Raw genomic sequence first — 22,754 nt, 5'->3', positions numbered from 1 at the left:
AGAAATATCCACATAAGGGACTCTTTTGAACTGAGTCTGGAAAAGAAGGCTGCCTGGTCCACTCCAGGAGAATTTGCCTAAAACAAGTTTGCTTCCCATTGCATTCTCTTTGCTTGTTTTAAACATCACCTCCTCCCCATTCCTGTAATTTGCATCATTCTGGGCTCCTTACTCTTGTTGCATCCTTTATTATATTTTAAGGATGCCTGGATTCGACTTACTGAAGAGCATATATGGCTTAATTTTGTATTTCTGGTAACCATTTATTACATTACCCCCATTTTATCAAATGACACGTTTTTCTCACATCTTTTTTTAATATATTAAAGATTTTGTATCCAGTTTATCTAAAACTCCTTGCTTAAAATGAGTTTAATTCTAGCAATACATACATGCTTATTTTTGCATTGTTTTATAATTTGACGATAAAAGTTTTTCCCCAATATATGACTGTATGGATAATACTTTTTAAAAAGATACAATAAAATCTGATCTCTCTGTCTCACTTGATCATGTGGCTGAACTAGTCAATCCCTCCAACAAATAGAAATATCCGGCATCACTTAATCTAATTAATAAAAACATGCAGTGTGCACGTGCACCCATGATGAGAAGAAAAGATCAAAGCAAACAGCCCAAAAGGAGAGAATCCCATGATTTCTGTGTAAACTCCTACAGATATCATAAATATTTATTGCTAGAAACAGTATTTTAAATAAAAGGTCTTCAGGCAAGTGTATTAAAACTGCCTTGGATACAAGGGGTCCTACAACTTGTAAAAATTGGCAAATTGGATAACGATTAAAAATACAAAATTACACAGAAAATACCCTTTAATAAATTTATTTTTTTAAATTGAGACAGAGTTTGGCTCTCGTTGCCCAGGCCGGAGTGCAACGGCGCGATCTTGGCTGCCTGCCACCTCTGCCTCCAGGGTTCAAGCGATTCTCCTACCTCAGCCTCCCGAGTAGTTGTGCCACCATGCTCGGCTAATTTTGTATTTTTAGTAGAGACAGGGTTTCTCCATGTTGGTCACACTAGTCTCAAACTCCCAACCACAGGAGATCCGCCTGCCTTGGCCTCCCAAAGTGCTGGGTTTACAGGCGTGAGCCACCGCCTCCGGCCTAATAAATTGATCTTCAAAAACATCTTAATGGAGGTTCTCTAAAGGGAGCCTTTTAGGCAACATGCCCTCTAGGTGTACTGATTGCTAGGGTGGCTGGTGTCAGGCGAATCGATGTGGCTCCCCCAGGCCCTTCCTGGGAGCATCCTAGAGAGACAGCGTGGAAATACACGCGGCCCGGTGGTCCCGGGAGCTGCCATGGTGCCCAGCCACGCGGCCTCGCCCTGCCCTCAAACCCCGTGTCAAGCACCCGCGGATTCTCACGTCCTCTTCTACCAGGGCAGCGGGCGCTTCTCCTGCACCTTGGCCTGGCGCTTCTTCTCGGCCTCCTCCGCCTCCGGTTTCTCCTCCTTGGCCACCTTGTTAGGCCACCTGGGTATCCGCATATGGCCGCTGTCCTTGGTGTTGCACTTCCGAGCTGGCCTCTTGGGCTGGAAGGTGGGCGCGGGTGCCTTGCTGAGGCGGACCCGGGGCACCACCATGCCTGGCCGCCAGCTGCTCCGCCGCAGGCGCTGCAGGGGCAGGAGGCTGGCCTTCCACGCGGCGGGTTCGGCAGAGCCCCAGGACCCCGGCAGCAGGGCAGGTGGGAGGCAGGCTCTTGGGGAGCCCTCCCGGGAGCCCGCCGCCCCTAGGCCAGGCCGCTTGAGCAGCTCTGCGCACTCCGTTTCCCCCGCCCCCTGCGCCTGCCGCCGCCCCCTGCGCCCCGCCGCCCCCTGCGCCCCGCGGCCCCCTGCGCCCCACCGACCCCTGCGCCCCACCGACCCCTGCGCCCCACCGACCCCTGCGCCCCACCGACCCCACGCCTCGCCGCCAGAATTTCCTGCGCTGCCAGGATTTCCTGCGCCGCCAGGATTTCCTGCACCGCCAGCCGCCTCTTCCCACGCACAGGGTGCTCTCGGGATACACGGTCTGGCACGCGAGGGCCACGGGCGGGGCTGTTAGAGGCTCGTGGTCATCCTGACCATGGGGTCCAGGGCGCCCGGGTCCTCTGGGCCCCGCACGGAGCGCGGCGTCAGCGCGGACAGCTCGCAGTCCCTGACCCCTCTGCAGGCAGTTTTTGGAGCCCTCGGGCTTCAGCGCCCTCTCGTGGAGCGGAGGCAGCTCAAGCTGGTACTTTTCCCCCAACCGCTCCTGGCAGGGGCGCTCCAGGAGCCTCTGCATGAGGCGGACGTGTAAGTGGCCACTCCTCTGGCGACATCCCACGGCGGGGACCCTCGTGTGGACACCCGCCCCTGCTAGCTCAGGGCTCGGATGCGGTCGGTTCGACCCTGCATGGCGGCTTTCAACCCGAACGCGTGCATCCTTCAAGGTCAAGACCCAGGACATAGTTCAACAAGTAGTTGGTGATGATAGCGTGCCCTGACTGGGCCAGAGCAGGCTCTTTAGTAAAACAGCGCAGGAAAGTCATGAAACAGATGCTCAGCTCCTTTCTTCATTTTCACTTTAATTCCGTGATGCCTCTGTGTCCGTCTGACGACATCTCTCCTGGGGTCTGGGACTCTGCTGGTCTTCAATGCCTACTGAGAAGGGTTCCTGGCCATCATCAGCCATGAAAACCTCAAAGCCCTCTGTCCTCAACGTGGGATCCCTGGGCCAGCGGCATCAGCCTCACCAGGAAACCTGTTCTTCTGCTCATTCTTGGGCCCCACCCCAGGCCTATTCAAAGAAAGACTCCAGGGGCAGGGCTTGGCAGCCTGTGTTTCCACCAGATCTGTGTTAAAGCTCAAATGAACCAACCAGCCCAGGGGATGCTGACGCAGGAAGGGCAGGGCTGAGAGCCAGTGTCTAAGGCAACTGTACCCATGGGGCCAGAGGCAGCTCCTGCCTGTGCAGCTATGATTAGGGCTGCGTTCCCCTCCCTGTCCTGCCAGTTGACATCAATGTGGGGGTACTCAGCTAAGGCCATCACGGTATATCCACAAAGTCGTGGTAGCAGGCGACAATAAGGCCGGTCCAGCCATTATGGTATGTCTCCTGCACCTTCTTAAAGCTCACCCCACACCGCACCAGCGTCTGCAGCTGCCCCACGCCTCCAGGATGCCCTCCTCCAGGACGCTCTCCATGCCCTCGACGCCGTGCTCCTCCTCGTCCTGGAAAGGGTACAAAGAGTCATCAGAGGCGATGCTGTGGGTGTCCGGCAGACTGGAGAAGTCCTGGAACTCTTTGGAGTCAGTGCGGTCCTCCTCGACCTGTGCGCCTAGGAGTGGGGATGGTGGTGGTGGGATCATGCAGCGCGCCCCGCCACCCTGCGGCCAAGTCCCAGCCAGCAGCACCATGCTGGAGGCGTGGGCGGGGGATCGCGGCACTGTCCCAGAAAGCCTGGCGAACACCAAGGTCCCTGCTTCTCACTACTGAGTCCCCAGAGAAGCCCTAGCTCCCGCCCCCAGCCCGGCGGAAACTTCCCTTCTTTTACATTGTTAAGTTTGTTTTTATTTTAATTTTCTTAGGACATTGATAAAATCACTTTTGGATAATTGGGATTAAAAATTAAATAATTTTCAACTTTACCTTTTTTTAAAATTGTCACAATTCATTTTAATGCTTTTATTCGTTTGTAAATTTTAATTATTGTAATTTATATCTTCAATTATTATGGAAGAATTTTAGAAAAGTCTTTTCACATATTAAAGTCTAATTAATTAACTATTATTTATTCTCTCCTCTATCTCAAATACGGACTTTAAACTTTTAGAACATTTTATGTTTTGAGACTCTTGTTACTTATGTGACATTTTAACTATTATTCTTCACTCTTCTAGTGAATTTTTAATGTCATTCAAAGGGTACATCTTTCTATAGTGAGAATTAAACATAGTTCTCAAAAATATTCTCAGATATTTAGAATTTCACCTTCCACTGGCATGTTAAGTATGTTCTTCTAATGCATGTTTTTCCCCCAAGTCCTCATGTTATAGTCCTTTTTCACCCTCCATTCAGGAGGTGATTTTATTTATTTATTTATTTATTTATTTATTCACTGAGACAGAGTCTCACTCAGTCTGTCACTGAGGCTAGAGTGCAGTGGCATGATCTCTGTTCACTGCTATCTTTGCCTCCTGGTTCAAGTGATTATCCTGCCTCAGCCTCCATAAAAAAATCTGTAACCAGGCTATTGATAAATAACTTCTTTTAGGGATAAAAAACTCAGAAAATTCAGGATTTCTGGATTGATGATTTACAATGTTTTTAGTGGTCTCTCTTTGATTTATTTCAATTGTAAGTAATTCTTGGTGATATTCTAATGTAAATTCTCTCAGGTGAAGAGAATAAATGAATTAAGTATCTCTAGGAGAATCAATAGAATAAGATTATCTTGGTTAAATGGTTGAGAAAATATGGTAAATAGACACAAAAACTTTTTCGTCTTCCAAAATCAGAGTCAAATACTACATGATCATAAAGTAGCTAATACTGTCTTTCTGCAAAATGAATCTGAGCTAAATTAAAAGAATGTCAGAAATAAATTTTTCCTTGAAAACTAGGAACAAATAATGTAATTAAATTATGAGGCTTTGACTGTTGCATAGAGTTTTAGCATCAACAGAAAAGCTCACAAAACATAGGTGAAAATCAAAAAGGAGTGCTGGGTTGGAGCCCTAAGATGAATAATTTTATCATCTCAGATCACTTGGAAACAAGCAGCGAGTCTAAAAGAAGCTGATGATAAGCTTTCTCTCCGCTAACACCTAATGTTCTGCATGAAATGTGTGAAGGCAGAAGAGAGACAGTTTATTACAGTCTATGGGGTATAGAGTGAAGTAATAAGAGAACAATTCTGATAAGTATTTTCAAAATTTGGAGAATCATTCCTATCTAAATCATTCATTTAAGGGACTAAAATACAAGTATGAGGTTTCTTGCTACCTAACCGTCAGTTAGCCAGGCTCTAAAAAGGACAACGCTGGACACCTCGACTGTGATAAAAAGCAGGGTTGACTCACTCTTGAATACTAAGAACTGGTGCTAACCTTAGGCAGCAGCTTATCTATTTGGTTGAGGTTCAGCTTTGTTTCATTGAACAAATCTCTTGGGTTATTTTCAGTTGTGCCAGTCAATTAATTTGTTTTCTGAATCAAATGATAAGAATAAATATGGTTTTGAGTGTAAACAGCATTCCCAGATATATCTTACAACTTGGTGTGCCATCTGCCTAATTTTGAACCCATAGGTGGGAATAAATGCATTGTGAAAAACACCAGGTGATTTCCTTAAAGCCAAATACTCTTGTCCCTCCTACTTTTCTTCTGGCTTTCCTGCTGCATGGGACATGGCAATAAATGGGAGTTTCCTGCACACAGAGATAAAATGCACTTTTTGAAGATGTCAGTCTTCTTCTTGACTAACTCCTATATTGGTCCAAACATGTGAGAGAAAGGCACCTTCTGAATCGTTTCAAATTTGTGGTCTTTGTTAGAGCAGATAAGCCGGTGCCCTAGGAGACGTAGCTATTACATTCTATTATAGAATTTTCCATTCTGTATCATCTGGATTCTTATTTAAAGTGTAAACTAATTTTGTTCTTTCTACTGCATAAGAAGGTTTATACCACTTTATGCTTAGTAATTAAATTTATATGTCAGTTTAAGGCCAGTCTCCACTATTCTAAGTCCTGCTCCTGTTCCCCATCATCTTATATAGGAACCTTCATTTTCAATGGTTTATATTAAAAAACCTAAGACAATTGAAATCAACCCTATAAAAATTATGCTACAATTATTTTAAACCCTAACATAATAGTGTTATCTTTGATATCAATCTGAAAATCAATTTATTTCTTATCTTTTGATAGCTATTCATTAGTATGTTCTATCCTATTTTGTTACTTACATTTTGGAAAAGTTTCTCAATGTTAGAAAAATATTTATACATATTAACTCCTCTACTTATCCATTAATTCATTTTATTTATTGTGTAATCTATTCTAAAAATTGCATTCGATAATGGTAATGTATTAGCAAAGAAGACAAATACTGCCATTGCCCCCTTGGAATTTTCAATCTTGTAGTAATAAGTGTAAGAGTTTTATGAATGTTATAATCTGATATAATATACTCGAGAAGATGTAATAGCAGAGCAACCCAGCACTGAAAAACTGTTGCATGAGCTGAAATGCGATTAATAACTAGGATGTTGAGAAATAATAAAGTCTGTGAGGTCAACTTAACATGCTCAGACTTAGAAAGAAAATAAGCACACTTCTTTATTCTTTGTAAGATAAGATATCCACCAGTTCATTTTTCTACCCCAGCCTGGTTCAAATATACAAGTAAGACAAATGGTTTAGTATATACAAACTGAAAACATACTCTCTGAAAAAGAAATCAGATTTAAAAAAGAACTTATATTGTATGATTTTATTTACCTGAATGCAAAAACATAAAAAGTAGATTAAGTGTTCTGAAGGAATGGGGGAAGGTGAATGGAGAATAAATGTTAATGGGTATTGGGATTCTTCTGGAAGTGATAAAAGCGCCCAGGTGGTAAGAGAGTTCTGATGGCTGCTCAAGTGTGATGTACTAACAATCTCTGAATTAAGTACATTAGAACATGACTTTCACAGTAAGTGAATGAATCTCAAAAAAACTAGTACAAAAAAAGCCATTATCGATTTTCTAGTAAAGATTCCACAATAATTTATTAATTAAAATAGCTTAATTAATGAATGTACACATTCAAGGTGGTTATCCCATTTATAACCATAAAGTAATTACATTCCATGAAGTTACAATGAGCTCACAGGCTCTCACACATAGGGTCTTAGGACACTATTTGCCTCATATATGGGAGGTCACAACAAATCATCATGAAACCAACTTTTCATGTACAACCAAAGCAAAAGAAAGGCCTCAGAGGGGAAGAGAAGGAGGAAGGAGGAAAATCATAGATAAGAGAACCTTTAGAAACATCAAAAAAACTCACAGATCCATTATCATAATCCAGAAACACCCCAACCCGACCCTGAGGCCTTTGCACATACTGAATTAAAGGTGGAGAGTTGGTGGAGAGACTATAGTGATTGCTCCTCTTTGAGGAAATTGAAAAAAATGTTTCATCAGAATCAAAAACGATACTGGTATCTGCTGTCCTGGAATCTCGACAGACTCCCAGAATCCAATTGGAGGAGTGGGTCACATCCACTTCCCAGTAATGCTTGCCGGAGGTGAATGCTTGCGCTCCCCACACAGCAAAGCTCTCCACTCCCTGGAGATCCATGGGTGCACTGAGATGGTCATCTCCAAATATCACATGTCTCACATCCTCAGAAAGGCTTATATAGCAAGGAGTCATTTCCGTGCTCAGAGCATTATCCACTGACAAGGAAAAAAATATATTAGTGAGTACCATGAGGGACAGAGGCTCTGTAGCCCAATTATTCACTTCATTTGCTCTTCTTCCAAGAAAATACAGAAAAAAGGAAACCAAGAGATTTCAGCCCCATGCATCCATGAGGATGAAATATTATTACACCTCTACAGCATATACAATTATGTATCATTCCTTAAATAATAGAGAAAAAATGTGACCATATCACTGGGCAAAGTAATGATTTAATGTCTATCTCTGCATAGTTTGTTTCAGAACATATCTAAAATGTTTTTTTCTTCAATAGAAAAATCTTCTTGTATTATTTGTCTTTAAGATCATCAACAGGTAGACATCAATTTGCTGTGATGTGAGTATTTATTGGAATGTAAGTTATGCCTGTTATAGTCTCAAACATCAAAAATTTGGTAGAAATTAACACATGTAAAGTTTATAAGTTTCCAAAAAAAATACTCTGGCTTTACGTTTTCTGTTTAGGCCCTGATTCAATCTACTCTGGATTCCTGCCCTCTGCTACCTAGACCTGCTCTCTAGAATGGGCCTAACATGGTTAGGCCATGTTCACAGATCCCTCACCTTTCACTTGTTACAAGATGTTTCTGATGGCATTAGAATTATCCTGATTATGGATATTTTAGTCATTTTCTTTGTTGATCAAAATGTTCTGATTTTGTAAATAATAAAAATTACTTATAAAATGCATGTAAATGCACAAAGAATAGAAATAATTAAAAACCATTATGCCAAATCTAAGCCTTCAAAATTGAATTAAATTAAATAAACACAAAATACTGATGAACTCTTGACCTCAAGTGATCCAGCTGCCTAGGCCTCCCAAAATGCTGGGATTACAAAAACAGCAACTACATGCTGGAATGATGACTGGGAACTTGCCTAGAGTCTCCAGTGATTATCCTCCTCATAACAAGGCAGAAAGCCTTCCTCAGAATTATCTGGACTGACATTACTCATTGTCCAGACCTGTAAACAGACTCCTGTAACCAGTGCTGTGAGTCTCAAATGTGCTCCTTCAATAATGCAGTAGAAGGCCTGAGTTTCCACATAGTAGCATCCTTGAATGCCTGGAGACTTTTAAGGCATAAGAACGTATTGATCCTGTGAACTATATGCTTTGTAAAATCTCAGGTTATGTGAGGTGTTTGGACAAATTAAGTTTCAGGGTGATATCCACTATTGAGACAGAAAATTAGTCTAAAGAATTAAGACCTCAAAGTCCAGAATGAGAAAAAATTGTTTTGCTTAGAGCCTCCTTATAATTGTCTTACTTGTTTTATAGATATAAGCACTAGAGGACAAGCTCTACCTGATATAGCTGGCCTAGACATATGCAGAGTTATTAATTGCAGAAGAAAGAATTATACCTTTCAGATAAAATGGCTACAAAAAACAATTAGTTGCTGTTTTTGAGACAAGTTCTCACACTGTCACCGAGGCTGGAGTGCAACGGCACAATCAGAACTCACTGCAGTTTTCTACTCCTGGACTCAAGCAATCCTCCCAACTCAGCCTCCTGAGAAGCTGGGACAACAGGTGCACACCACCACTCAAGGCTAATTTTCTGTTTATTTTTTGGTAGAGATAAGGTCTTACTATGTTGCCCAGGCTGACCTCAAACTCTTGGCCTCCACTGATTTTTCTGCCTTGGCCTCCCAAAGCACTGGGATTATAAGTATGGCCACTGTAACCAGCTTTAGATCAATTTTATTTAATACAGATAGCTTCCCAACTGAAAATATCGTATTAGAATTCTCTTAATTCAGCAAAGCAATGTTATTACTGACCCAGTCTTCACTTATTTTCAGCTTACATGCAAGAACAATATTACCTTTATTTTTTAATTTGTTTTATTTTATATTTTCAAGGTGCACAATATGTCGTTTTGAGATACATGTGCATAAGGAAATGATTAGTATAATGAAGAAAATTAACAAATCGATCATATCACTTAGCTCTGCTTCTTTTTATGATAAGGACACCAAAAATCTAGTCCCTCAGAATATTTCCCAAAAACAATACAAGATTATCTAATATACCTACAGGTTGTACATCAGATTCATTTATTCTACATTACTGCACCTTTACAACTTTTGCCCTTCATTTACGTATTTCCTTCCCACCAATGTAACCACCTTTTTTAATGTATTGAACTTATAAAAATAGATTTCAAATATGAGTGGGACCATGAAGTATATTTCTCTGTGTGTCTGTCTTATTTCACTTAGGAAACCTGCCATTTACATGTCTCCTAAATTTAGTACAGAAATAAGGTGCTAGTCAAGAATATGTCTCAGTTTTGTTAGATTTTTTTTTTCAAGTTATCGTCTTTATCATTTTTTACTTTTTGTACTATAGAAGAGTGAAAATCCTTGTATTAAAAAAAACTGTAACCAGGCTATTGATAAATAACTTCTTTTAGGGATAAAAATTTCAGGAAGTTCAAGATTTATATATTAATGATTGACAATGTTCTTAGTGGTCTCTCTTTGATTTATTTCAATTGTAAGTAAGTCTTGGTGATATTCTAACATAAATTCTGACAGGTGAAGGGAATAAATAAAGTGAATATTTCTAGGAGAATCAATAGAATAAAAATATCTTGGTTAAATGGCTAAGAAAATATGGTAAATAGACGCAAAAACTTTTTCATCTTCCAAAATCAGAGTCAAATACTAAGTGATCGTAAAGTAGCTAATTCTGTCTTTCTGCCAAAGTGAATCTGAGCTAAATTAGAAGAATGTCAGGAATAAATTTTTCCTTGAAATCTAGCAACAAATAATGTAAGTAAATTATGAGGCTTTGACTGTTGCATAGAGTTTTAGCATCAACAGAAAAGCTCACAAAACATAGGTGAAAATCAAAAAGGAGTGCTAGGTTGGAGCCCTAAGGTGAGTAATTTTATCACCTCAGATCACTTGGAAAAAAGCAGCGAGTCCGAAAGAAGCTGGTGGTAAGCTTTCTCTCCGCTAACTCCTAATGTTCTGCATGAAATGTGTGGAGGCAGAAGAGAGACAGTTTATTATAGTCTATGTGGTATAGAGTGAAGGAATAAGAGAATATTTCTGATAAGTATTTTCAAAATTTGGAGAATCATTCCTATCAAAATCATTCATTTAAGGGACTAAAATACAAATAAGATGTTTCTTGCCACGTAACCCTCAGCTAGCCAGGCTCTAAAAAGGACAACCCTGGACACCTCGACAGTGGTAAAAAGCAGGGTTTACTCACTCTTGAATACTAAGAACTGGTGCTAACCTTAGGCAGCAGCTTATCTATTTGGTTGAGGTTCAGCTTTGTTTCATTGAACAAATCTCTTGGGTTATTTTCAGTTGTGCCAGTCATTGAATTTGTTTTCTGAATCAAATGATAAGAATAAATATGGTTTAGAGTGTAAACAGCATTCCCAGATACATTACAACTTGGTGTCCCACCTGCCTAATTTTGAACCTATAGGACGGGAATAAATGCATTGTGAGAAACACCAGGTGATTTCCTTAAAGCCAAATACTCTTGTCTCTCCTACTTTTCTTCCAGCTTTCCTGCTGCATGGGACATGGCAATAAATGGAAGTTTCCTGCACACAGAGGTAAAATTCACCCATTGAAGATGTCAGTCTTCTTCTTGACCAACTCCTATATTGGTACAAACATGTGAGAGAAATGCACCTTCTGAATCGTTTCAAATTCGTGGTCTTTGTTAGAGCACATAAGCCGGTGTGCTAGGAGACGTAGCTATTACATTCTGTTATAGAATTTTCCATTCTCTATCATCTGGATTGTTATTTAAAATGTAAACAAAGTTTGTTATTTCTACTGCATAAGAAGGTTTATACCACTTTACTCTTAGCAAGTAATTAAATTTATATGTCAGTTTAAATAAGGACAGCCTCCGTTATTATAAGTCCTCTTCCTGTTCCCATCATCTTATATAGGAACCTTCCTCTTTCGACAGTTTATATTAAAAAACCTAAGACAATTGAAATCAACCTTGTAAAAATTATGCTACAATTATTTTAAATCCTAACATAATAGTGTTATCTTTGATATGAATCTGAAAATCAATTCATTTCTTATCTTTTGATAGATATTCATTAGTATGTTCTATCCTATTTCGTTACTTATATTTTGGAAAAGTTACTTAATGTTAGAATATTTATACATATTAACTCCTCTACTTATCCATTTACTCATCTTATTTACTGTGTAATCTATTCTAAAAATTGCATTGAATAATTGTAATATATTAGCAAAGAAGGCAAATACTGCCATTGCCCCCTTGGAATTTTCAATCTGGTAGTAACAAGTATAAGAGTTTTCTGAATATTTTAATCTGATATAATATATTCAGAGAAGATGTAATAGCAGAGCAACCCAGCACTGAAAAACTGTTGTATGAGCTGAAATGTGATTAATAACTAGGATTCTGAGAAATAATACAGTCTGTGAGGTCAACTTAACTTGTTTAGACTTAGAAAGAAAATAAGCACTCTTTTTATTCTCTGTCAGATAAGATATCCACCACTTCATTATTCTACCCCAGCCTGGTTCAAATATACAACTAAGACAAATGATTTACAGTGTGTACAAACTGAAAACATACTCTCTGAAAAAGAAATCAGATTAAAAAAAAGAGCTTACATTGTATGATTTTATTCACCTGAATGCAAAAACATAAAAAGTAGATTAAGTGCTGTCAAGGAATGGGGGAAGGTGAATGGAGAATAAGTGTTAATGTGTATTGGGATTCTTCTGGAAGTGATAGAAGTCCACAGGCAGTAGAGAGCTCTGATGCCTGCACAAGTGTGACACACTAACAATCTCTGAATTAAATATATTAGAACATGACTTTCACGGTAAGTGACTGAATCTCAAAAAAACTAGTACAAAAAAAAAAACCATTATTGATGTTCTAGTAAAGATTCCACAATAATTTATTAATTAAAATAACTTAATTAACAAATGTACACATTCAAGGTGGTTATCCCATTTAAAACCGTAAAGTAATTACATTCCATGAAGTTACAATGAGCTCACAGGCTCTCACACATAGGGTCTTAGGACGCTATTTGCCTCATATATGGGAGGTCACAACAAATCATCATGAAACCAACTTTTCATGTACAACCAAAGCAAAAGAAAGGCCTCAGAGGGGAAGAGAAGGAGGAAGGAGGAAAATCATAGATAAGAGAACCTTTAGAAACATCAAAAAAACTCACAGATCCATTATCATAATCCAGAAACACCCCAACCCGACCCTGAGGCCTTTGCACATACTGAATTAAAGGTGGAGAGTTGGTGGAGAGACTATAGTGATTGCTCCTCTTTGAGGAAATTGAAAAAAATGTTTCATCAGAATCAAAAACGATACTGGTATCTGCTGTCCTGAAATCTCGACAGACTCCCAGAATCCAATTGGAGGAGTGGGTCACATCCACTTCCCAGTAATGCTTGCCGGAGGTGAATGCTTGCGCTCCCCACACAGCAAAGCTCTCCACTCCCTGGAGATCCATGGGTGCACTGAGATGGTCATCTCCAAATATCACATGTCTCACATCCTCAGAAAGGCTTATATAGCAAGGAGTCATTTCCGTGCTCAGAGCATTATCCACTGACAAGGAAAAAATATTATATTAGTGAGTGTTATGAGGGACAGAGGCTCTGTGGCCCAATTATTTACTTCATTTGCTCTTCTTCCTAGAAAATACAGAAAAAAGGAAGCCAAGAGAGTTCAGCCCCATGCATCCATGAAGATGAAATGTTATTACACCTCTACAGCACATACAATTATGTATCATTCCTTAAATAATAGAGAAAAAATGTGACCATGTCACTGGGGAAATAATGATTTAATGTCTACATCTGCATAGTTTGTTTCAGGACATATGCAAAATGGTTTTTTTTCTTCAATAGAAAACTCTTCTTGTATTATTTGTCTTTAAGATCATCAACAGGTAGACATCAATTTGCTGTGATGTGAGTATTTATTGGAATGTAAGTTATGCCTGTTATAGTCTCAAACATCAAAAATTTGGTAGAAATTAACACATGTAAAATTTATAAGTTTCTTAAAAAAAATACTCTGGCTTTACATTATCTGTTTATCTCCTGATTCAATCCACTCTGGGTTCCTGCCCTCTGCTACTTAGACCTGCTCTCTAGAATGGGCCTAACATGGTTAAGCCACGTTCACAGATCCCTCACCTTTCACTTGTTACAAGGTGTTTCTGATGGCATTAGAATTGTCCTGGTTATGGATATTTTAGTCATTTTCTTTGTTGATCAAAATGTTCTGATTTTGTAAATAATAAAGGGTGCTTGTAGAATGCATGTAAATGCACAAAGAATAGAAAAAATTAAAAACCATTATGCCAAATCTAAGCCTTCAAAATTGAATTAAATCGAACAAACACGAAATACTGATGCCACCATGAGAACTAGTGTCTTCATAACTACATGATCTGAATATTCTTCGTCCTCTTATTCTGCAGATAAAGTATGTATCTTGCTTTACATTTTCATCAAACTGTAAGTCAGGAAATTGAGCTTTGATCATTGTAATATTACTATGCAGGTAGAGAAGATGCACATGTTTTGGAAAACTATGTATTACCTACATGTCAAACCTAATAAAACTTAAACGGGAAAAGCCTCAACCAAGGGACCCAATAAGGAAGTAATTTGAGGCCGGACTGCCAAGCAGCTGGCTCTTGCCTCTGAAGTTGTTGAGCATGTCTAGGACTCCAGTTATGCGCCATGAAGTGAGCTCTGGGTTCACTGGCTGGGGCTTTTGCATCTGTGCCAAATCAGTCCTGCAAAGAAAATGGCCTCAGTTATATTTCCAGGCCCAGAGCTAATCACATAGTCATACGAAGATATCATATTTTCATGTAAGATGTTTCCTCAGAATTCTGCCAGTTGTGATTAACTGGGTGTACATTTTATTCCACACTCTAGGGGCCATAAGGATGTTACTTTTTCTAAACTTTACTTCCATAAAAACCCAGTTTCCCCAGATATGTTATTCTCAGACATTATACAACTTCTAAAGTCATTAAAAGTCATTGCCTCCCTCTGCCCATCACACCACTTGAGGGTATGCAGAAATCCTGGAAATATTTCAGAGAGCAGAAAACTCAGGCAAAAACTTCTGGGACCTCAGCCTGCAGTTGTCACTAATGCTAGTCAGTGTCCAACAGAGAATGTTCACTGAGACAAAAGGCTTCAATCTTCCGTGCAAAACAAAGGAGTCTAATTCCAGCCTGAGAACCCTGCCACTGAGGGTCCCGAGGCAACCATTTTCCTGAGGTCTTTCCTAGAACTGGGTGTATGGTGATGGAGCAGACCCGGGTCATTGATGCTTTTAGGAACAAAACATCCCTCCTCAGCCCATCCTTAGGGAATCTCTCTCCTCCCTCTGTCATTTTTTTTTTTAACCTCCCACCCTTCTAGAGTAGAAGACACCTCTATGATTCCTCAGAGTAATTTTGTATTAAGATCTGTGGGGTATGGCCGGTCAGGATGGATGGATTGGGAAGAACAAACTTCCGAATGGCAAATTGTTTTTATGTATATTTTAATTCATACAAATTTTGAGGTGAAAACTTTCCAGACCAAAGAGAAGAAGACCTCAGGCCCTCTTTTGAAACAAAATGGGAATTAGCCACTGACAACGATGTTAGTACTCAAAATGTATACATCCCCTTCTTTCACAACAGAACAAATTTTTCAGAAATAGCGTTTTTTTAGTGTAAACTCACCTTGCTGATACATTTCTCACATCCTGCAAAAAAATGAAAGATAATGTTAATTATGAGAGATTTTTCCTTCTGCATCTTTTCTCATCCTCTTGTTTCTTTCTGTTTTAGTGTTTTAATAATGTGTATCTTTTTATTTCCTGCTAAGGAATCATTGAAGGCTACATTAATAACAGAACCTCAACTAAACAATGAAAAGCTTCATCAGTGGGCATTAAGAAGAAAGGAGCTCAGCAAGAGATGGTGGAGTAAAGCAAAGATATCTAGGTTTCCAGTGTCATTAATTTCCTAATCTTATTTCCAAGGAAAGGTCTGACCACACATGACAACTATTAAAACAAAACAGAGAACCATATGAGAAACAGAGCACATGGACATTGATGAGCAGCTTTGACAAACCTTGCCCAGGCAAGGGGAAACCCCTCAATGTCTTCAGCAAATCACTGCTGTGTGGGACATCAGAGTGAGGAGGAACTAGGGCATATAAATGGAGAATTACTAACCTTCCCCTGGCCTAGAGTTCTAATGATGTTAAATGATCTCTCTGTGTGGATAGTAATCCAAATTATATTGAAGAGAACTTTGTTACATATTATCTGCTAAAATGGCAAAAATTTCCCAAACATTACCAAAGTGTGCAGTAATAAGTGAATGGAGAAATGTAATGGTGGAAGTCAGACAGCATGTGCCACTTAGCTTAGAGCAGTGACATATGCTGGTGAAATTTGCATGTCCTGGCAGCATTGTCCAGCAAAGGCTTCCTGTCTCTGAGGGTGGACCTTCCCTCCTCACCTGGAGCAGCTCCACGTCAGGCATGTGGCATGCCTCCCACAGCTCTCTGTACATGTCTTTCATCCCTTCTAAATGTTGGGTCATTCTCACTTGACTGTCTTGTAGTAGTTGGAAAAGCTCTTTTGCTTCTCTTTCCAGTGCCTGCAGATGCTGTTGCTCCTCCTCATGGAGAAATACATGCATCTTTTGATAATGAATAGTGATTATCCTCTTCCTTAATGACACATAGTCCTGCAGAGATGTTTGGTTAAAAGGATTACATGTTCTCACTCTCAATAGAAAACTTCAAATAATTATATGCTGGGTGTAATCAAGAAACTTATAAACTTTCTGCCTCACTCTTGCAAGGAGTCTTGAATATTGGCTATCTTCTTCTGTCCATCTTTTTCAATGTTCCTATTTCTCTCCCTTTTTAAATCAAACCTATATAAAGACTCCTGGTTTCTGTCACTGTGACACTTCTTCACAGTTGTTACTGAGTCAATTGTTTCCTCTATTAATCTCTCTTTTAGGATTTTTCCATGTCTGATTCACCTACATGTTAAAAAACATTTAGCCATACACCATATTATGCAGAATTTTTTTACTTTTACCATATTTTTACTCTATATACTATTCTATTTCTTTCATCTTCCTCACACGCAATCTTAGTGAAAGGTTGTCTCATCTGCAGTGTCTGAAAAGGTTTATGCCAACCTTCAAATTTCAACTAGAATACACATCATGCCGTTTATCCAATATACTAGAATTAATTTATCTAGCTTGTGTGGGCTTCTCTGTTTGCAACTCCTATTATATCAATTGAAATCACTATATTTTCTTGGGATGAAATCACTATCTTTCAACTGGTAGTTTGAATTTAGCTAAAAAGTATAAGCTAACATTGTGTTTATTCGTGTAAAAACAAAGAAAACATTTTCATCTTACCTTTAACGAATGAAATGTTCTAGTTTCCTGATTTAGATTGTTTCATGTCTCTTGAATGATTTTCCATAAATAGTCCATTTCGTTTATAAGTTTCTCCTGCAAAAGAAGCAAGAAGCTTAGCAATAATGAAGACAGTAGAGTAGATTTCATACTCTTATCAATAAAGAAAGGCTGTAATTGAAAGAAACATAAATTAAGTTAGAGTGGAGTGGTCAGATTTTTCCAAGTTAAACCCATTTGGTTCTAATAACTTGGATGTGAAAAGTGATAGAAACATAATAGAGAGTTTTAAGGGACCTTTTGGATAATATTATCAATTTTCTGAGAAACTGGCTTTTATATAACCTGACTTCTTTGAAAAGTGTTCTTGGTGCTGGCCACCAGCTCCACAGCTCCATTCTACATGTTTGAACAATTTTTCTAAGGAAACCTCCTTTAGTGAAGTCTCAACACAGCTATGATTAGAGTGCCAAATTAGTCAGCAACATTGAAAGGACACATTTGTGTGTTATGATTGACATGGAATAATCACCACATCCACCATCTGCATTCTCATCACCATCATTATCATAGGCCCTCATCATTCTTATTTGGGATTCTGTATAATTCAAACTGCCTTAGAGGCATCACGTACCCTGCATTCCTCAGCAGCCCATCCTATTGGGCTGTGGCTGTGAGCCGCGTGCTCTGGTGACTCAGAGCAGGGCCCACAGATCAATCTCTTGTCAGCCTCACAGAAGAGCTCCTTAGTCTCCTCATGGAGCACACAGATATTGTCTGAGTTGTTGATGTTCTGAGGTCTGGTCTGTCTGGCTAGGGAAGCCAGCTTTTTGAGTGCCACATTGGTGTTGAAGTTGGGCTTCTCTGAGATTTTTCTGCACATAGGGCAGTGCATTGGTGCTCTGCCTTCTTCTGAGCAGAGGCAGAGGCAGGGCCTGCAAAAGCTGTGCCCACAGTCAATGGCGACCGGGTCTATGAAGTAGTTCATGCAAATGCAGCAGATGAGCTCATTCTGGAAGACTCACAGGGCATCTGAATCCATCTTTCTGAAAATTAAAATAAAAAAAAGTGAGAATTTCTTTCTCTTATTTTTATTTGCCCTGATGAAAAGGAAAAAAAGGCCAGTGGACAATTTTCCTTATCTACTTGAGCTCTGTCCAATATGTCTAATAAGTTAGCTCCAGTACAAACTGAGATATAGTAAATGCAAACATGCTGGATTTATAAAGTTTTCCCTCAATAGCCATTGAAGATTCGGTCCAGGACTCCCTGAGATACCAAGATCTGAAGATGTTCAAGTATCTTCTTAGTAAATGGTGTGGGATTTGCATGTAACCTAAACCTATCCTCCTGAATACTTTATGTCTAGATTACTTTGAATGCCTAATACAATGTAAATGCTGTGTAAATACTTGCAATGCCATACTGTTTAGGAACAGCAAGAAGATTAAAAATACATACATGTTTGGCAGGGCATGGTCATTCATGCCTGTAATCCCAGCACTTCGGGAGGCCGAGGCGGGCGGATCACGAGGTCAGGAGATCGAGACCATCCTGGCTAACACGGTGAAACCCAGTTTCTACTGAAAATACAAAAAATTAGCAGGGCGTGGTGGCGCATGCCTGTAGTCCCAGCTATTCAGGAGGCTGAGGCAGGAGAATAGCTTGAAACCAGGAGGCGGAGGTTGCAGTGAGCTGAGATTGCACCACTGCACTCCAGCATGGGTAATAGAGTGAGACTCTGTCTCAAAAAAACAAACAAACAAACAAAAAAAAAGTACATGCTCAGTACAGCTGCTTTTTTCTCCCTGTAAATATTTTTTATCTGAGATTAGTTGAATCCACGGGTATGAAACTTATGGGTATGAACAACCATGATGCAAATGAGAAAATGAGACGACAGTCCTCATGGCATTTTTGTTAAGCAAGCCGTGCTCTCAGTCATTTCCAGTTACTTAGACAAGCTTAAAGCCTGGGCGGAGGGTAAAAGCTAGGATGATTTCTGAGTCACTTATATAAGCTAATTAACAAAGAAGCACATTCTGAACGTCATCCTGTCTCTGTCATTCTATCCCTCTCAATGATTCCATTATGATAATATATGAAAGACACTTGGTATCTCTGGTATTATCCTATACTCCCTGCCTCCAAACTCACCTGTGAAGTTTGCTCAGACAATTATAAATAAAGTAGCTTTTATCTAAGATGGATAAATCAGAGTGGACTGTCAGCTCCTAAAATTATCAATCATTAAATTTGTCCTTTTAACTTTAATATCGAAACTCTTCCTTTCAATACATTAAATGTAAATAATATCTATTATTTTTAATTAGGAAAGTTTTTTCCCATAGTCAATTCAGATGATTAGAGAGAACACTTTCACATTCGGAAATAGCCAATATTTCAACTATAATTAACCAGAATTAATCAACAATTAATTATTTTCTAAAATAACAAAAAAAGTGGAGATATGTATTAGGTTTTCCACTCTACAGTAGAAAATCCAGAAATGCAGTTAATGGAAGCATGGCCACTAATTCACCTTTCCCCTTAGTGACTTGGAAGTTGCAGCTTCTTGGGAGCCCTTGCCAGTTGGTTAGATCTATTGATCTATTTTCTTTCTTTCTTTTTTTTGTTGCTGTTGTTGAGATGCAGTCTCACTCTGTCCCCCAGGCTGGAGAGCAGTGGCGCGATCTCAGCTTACTGCAACCTCCGCCTCCCAGGTTCAAGCAATTCTCCTGCTGCAGCCTCCCGAGTAGCTGGTATTACAGGCACCCACCACCACGCCAGGATAATTTTTTTGTATTTTTAGTAGAGACCGGGTTTCACCATGTTGGCCAGGCTGGTGTCTAACTCTAGACTTCAAGCGATCTGCCTGCCTTGGCCTGTCAAAGTGCTAGGCTGCAAATATGAGCCATCATGCCCAGCCGATTAAATCTATTTTCAACGGCTTTCAAATCTAGTCTGCAAACTGCAAATTTTGAAGACACAGCAAATAAGACCTTTGCAACGAGAATTTTCAAAGTAATTCAACGTTTTTAACATTCATGTTGGTGTACATTATAACCACTACTACATGCCCACATTCTAGTGAACATTTTAGGTATTCTATGGGTTCCATCATTGCATGAAACTATGGAAATGTATCTTTTCACACTTAAGAAAAACCTAACAATACAGAAAACAGTCACATAAAAAGAATCAAATAGCAAGGGAACACAAACCATATCTTACAAATTGAAGACACTTTATATTGATTTTCTGTAAAATCACTAAGACAGTTATTTGTTTGTTTAGAAAAGACCCAAGCATGCTGCCGGGTAAATTTAAAGTATTTTTAAGAGTAAAAGTGAGCATGATGGTTTTGCTGCACATTTTATACTCACAAGGCTACTATGAATGGTCTCAGTCTAGAAGCTTTGTAGATATCCAGATTAGAAGTAACTCCTGGTGCTCCAAAGCCCAGCAGCCACAAATCCAGTGGGTCCTTACTGAAGGAGAGAGAAATCTCTGGGCAAGCATCCTTTTAAAGTATATGGGCCCACGAAAGACCACACCCACTTCCTGAGGTTGATTAGATTGCAGAGAAACGGGTTAATGGGCTGATTAGGTTTATAAAGTATTGAAAACCACACTTGAGGGCTCAAAGCTCAACAGACAAGTTTGGAATGAGATGCTAGAAAGTTGACTTAACACAGTTTGTTCAAAGAAATATTTTAAGTATAACAATTAATTCACTAAATATTATCACATGCTAATTTTTATTTATTTATTTATTTTTTTGAGACGGTATCTTGCTCTCTTGCCAAGGCTGGAGTGCAATGGCTCGGTCTCAGCTCACTGCAACCTCTGCCTCTGGAGTTCAAGCGATTCTCCTGCCTCAGGCTCCCAAGTAGCTGGGATTACAGTCGCCCGCCACTACGCCCAACTAATTTTTGTATTTTTAGTAGAGACAGGGTTTCACCATGTTGCTCAGGCTGGTCTCAAACTCCTGATCTCAGGTAATCTGCCCACCTTGGCCTCCCAAAGTGCTGGGATTACAAGCGTGAGCCACTGCACCGGGCCACATGCTAACTTTAAGATTTTGTTTCTCCCTCTGTTTTAAAATTATAATTGCTTAAGTGCCTAGCCGTTATTTATCTGAATATGTTCAAAGATAAAACATTAACGGATTACCAACACATCTGTGCTGTATAACTCTCTTGTTTAAAAAAGTATAACAAGGAACTCAATTGTGTTTCATGAAATTGTATATATAATGGTTGATAGAATTAGCTGTATCGGCCTGTTTTTCTTATTTTTACTATTTTATGACTATTTCCTAATGATGGATTTATATGAAAATAAATCTGTTTTTTATTTATCCACTTTTTGAAGCATTTTAAAACTGAAACTTTACATATATGTACATAACTATCTATAACAGTGTTATGTATTCATATTTTTAAAATTATATAATAATTATTTACACAATAATAATAATTATTATTACTTTTTTTTTTTTTTGACATGCAGTCTCCCTCTGTCACCCAGGCTGGAGTGCAATGGCACGGTCTCGGCTCACTGCAACCTCTGCCTCCCAGGTTCAAGTGATTCTCCTGCCTCAGCCTCCCGAGTAGCTGGGATTACAGGTGTCTGCCACCGTGACCGGCTAATTTTGGTATTTTTAGCAGAGATAAAGTTTCACCAAGTTGGCCAGGCTGGTCTCGAACTCCTGACCTCAGGTGATCCGCCCATCTCGGCCTCTCAAAGTGCTGGGATTACAGGCATGAGCCATGGCACCTGGCTCCTATTTACACAATAATTATGTGCATAATTATCTTTAATAGTGCCTGAAAGTTATTTTTAACACAGTTGCCATACTAACAGATTTTGTTGTCGTTTACCATGATTTCATAAATCACCAATGTTTATACATAGCTGTGTTCATAAATTATCTAATGTTTGGGGATTTAGGTCACTTCTCTAAACTTAAAATTAACAAACCTTGCTAGAAGTTGACAAAGTAAAAATCTATATAAAAGTCACCATTTACATATTAATAGACATTTAAAAAATTATAAAATTCATAAAAGCCAGCATAGCCTAGAAAAAGATGAAGTGGCTGTCTTTTTAATCAGTCCACAGCATTGCAAATTAGTATGTTTTCTGAAGTGTCATTTAATCAGCATTATGCTTCAAAAACTATATCCAATAAAGTTAAGAATAGGTAATCATAGATATATATATATATATATGCAGATTTTTCCACAAATGTTGTTCTTTGAAAACAGATTCAAACACTTCTTAAAATGTTGCATATTATCTACCTAAGTGTAGAGAAGAAAGACTTTCTAGCATTCTCACTTCTCAGTAAAAATTCAATTCTACATTTTGTAGACTGCCCTGTATTAGACAGAAATAAACAATAAGCAACTTATGGGATGCATATAAAAGAATAAAAAATAGTTGCAAATTTTAGTGCTAGAAGCTGAAAAAGTTATTATCTATTTTACTACAACTGTGTTATCATGCAGGATAGGTGAGAGAGAAAAAGCAGTATTTCCTTACCTAACTAAAAATACTCTGTCATTCAAGTGAAAATTTCAGACTTTATTGATTACCGATTCTATGCTAAAAACTGTTCTAAGAGCTTCACATGTTCTAGCTTACTTAATTGTTACAGCAACCCCATAAGATAAATAATCTTTTATACTCATTTAAAGATTAAGAAACGTAAGAACAGGAAACTTCAATGATTTGCCCATAGGCATACTCTAATTAAGTAGGAGAACTAGGGTTTGAAACCAGGCAGTCTGTCTCTGAAAACTGTTTTCC

The 22,754-nt window shown here is 39.1% G+C and overlaps 2 pseudogenes; both read right to left on the bottom strand.

Annotated features, from left to right (window-relative positions):
• Positions 1 to 835: 835 nt before the first annotated feature.
• LOC129007750 (ankyrin repeat domain-containing protein 33B-like) lies at positions 836 to 3,399 on the bottom strand (annotated as a pseudogene).
• Positions 3,400 to 6,940: 3,541 nt separating this feature from the next.
• On the bottom strand, positions 6,941 to 17,979 carry LOC129007749 (tripartite motif-containing protein 64-like; annotated as a pseudogene).
• Between the last annotated feature and the right edge of the window lie 4,775 nt (positions 17,980 to 22,754).

The sequence above is a fragment of the Pongo pygmaeus genome, chromosome 9 (genome assembly GCF_028885625.2).
Source record: "Pongo pygmaeus isolate AG05252 chromosome 9, NHGRI_mPonPyg2-v2.0_pri, whole genome shotgun sequence".
Taxonomy (NCBI): domain Eukaryota; kingdom Metazoa; phylum Chordata; class Mammalia; order Primates; family Hominidae; genus Pongo; species Pongo pygmaeus.
The sequence above is the reverse complement of the archived record's forward strand: the minus strand, read 5'-3'. Positions and strand labels throughout refer to the sequence as shown.